Source organism: Prunus persica, chromosome G6, assembly GCF_000346465.2.
Source record: "Prunus persica cultivar Lovell chromosome G6, Prunus_persica_NCBIv2, whole genome shotgun sequence".
Lineage (NCBI taxonomy): Eukaryota > Viridiplantae > Streptophyta > Magnoliopsida > Rosales > Rosaceae > Prunus > Prunus persica.
Window position 1 is genome coordinate 16,990,496 of NC_034014.1, and position 1,581 is coordinate 16,992,076.

Consider the following 1,581-nt stretch of genomic DNA (forward strand, 5'->3'; position numbering starts at 1 on the left):
TAGAGTTGACTTTACAGTGAGAGCACGTATTTCTAGGAGCCGGGGGTCAGGGTATTTAATTTAATGTTTTTATTGAGCAGTTTAGTAATTGAATATTCATGGTTAAACAGGCATCAGAGGCCAAACTGAACCACAGGAGGGACCTTCAAGAGGTCCAGCTAGCTCGGACCAGCAGTGAGTGGACCTTTCTTTTTTTAAATGATTTTCTGAATCAGTTTTATTCAGTGTGATTTATTCCTATGAATTTAAAGATTCCTTCTATACATTACTTAGCTGATTTTGCTAAAGTTATTTGGACAACAGACTTTGAGATTTATGATTCAGAAATATCTAGCTCAGATTTTATCAGAATACAGAGGATGTCAGATTTTATCCAAGATAATTATTTTAGACCACCATGAATTATAGAAAGCAGAGTTTGAGTTTTCTATCAGATAAAAGGGGCAGCACAGTTATAGATTGAATAAAGATTCAGTTATTCATCAGATCTTTCAGAAATATTATGATATTTATATTTGATATTTTCTCAGCAGTTAATATTTTCTTAAACCACTGTGGGTACCCGGTTACAGAAACAGGTTGCCGTCAAATAAGACGATGTCTACGGACATCCAGATTGCCTTCGGTTTATGTTGCCTTCAGATATGATGATGTCTACAGACATCCAGTTTACTTTCAGTTACGTCAGTGCACTTGACATTTGCCTCACGAGTTTTGGGGACGCCCGGACCGTGAGTGCCAGGATTGCGAATCAGGCTGACTACGGTCTCCTGAATCCTGCCAGTTTGCGGCTCGGATACACTATGTGTCGCCGAGACCTGCCAGGGGAATTGACGAATTTATAGAGGAATTGACGGAAATTAAAAGGGTACACCGAGTTGGTAACTTTAGAGGAATGTCAGTGCAATTATGCAAATATTGATTTCAGTGATTTTACTTGAGTTTCTTAATATCGAGCAGTAATGGTATATATATGTTTACCTAAATGCTTTGGACTTATCATAATTCAAGTGCAGTTTAAATATTCAGTCGTATGATTATCATTATTTTTACAGTGGGGGTTATTATGTTCATATACTGTTTCCTGGAACTTTATTTTGGTCCACTCACACTTTGAAATGTTTTGCGCCCCCCAGGCAGTCGAGTGTGCAGGAATCCACCACCAGGCCATCTCCTAGCTCCCACGCTATTTCCAAGCTGTAGGATTTCTTGTAACCTACTTAAATTCTTGTAAACAATTAGTAACTGCTCTGATATCTGGTTGAAATAGATAACCAGAACTGGTGAATATTTAGTTACCCTTTTCTGGCAGTTGGTGTGGATTTATCAGTTTGTTTGACAGGTGGAAAAATTTGGGTTTAGTCAAATTACAGGGGAGTCTCTGCCGAAATTAAAGCAGGAGTCCAGAGAAAGTTTTAACCATATTTATATCCAGGAAGGGTAAAGAGGTCATTGTGCCCGACAATTGCCAGGTGTCGGACACGCACAGGGCTTGGCTCGAATTCCAAAGCGGAAATTGGGTCGGGTCCTGTCAATTTTTCTGATGATATTGATAATCACGTTGTTACTTGACTCTGCCTG

The 1,581-nt window shown here is 39.1% G+C and overlaps 1 long non-coding RNA gene across 1 annotated transcript; it reads left to right on the forward strand.

Moving 5' to 3' along the window:
- LOC109949858 lies at positions 1 to 1,362 on the forward strand. Its single transcript, XR_002272163.1, has 2 exons — positions 1 to 174; positions 1,137 to 1,362. It is a non-coding gene; the product is annotated as an uncharacterized LOC109949858 (long non-coding RNA).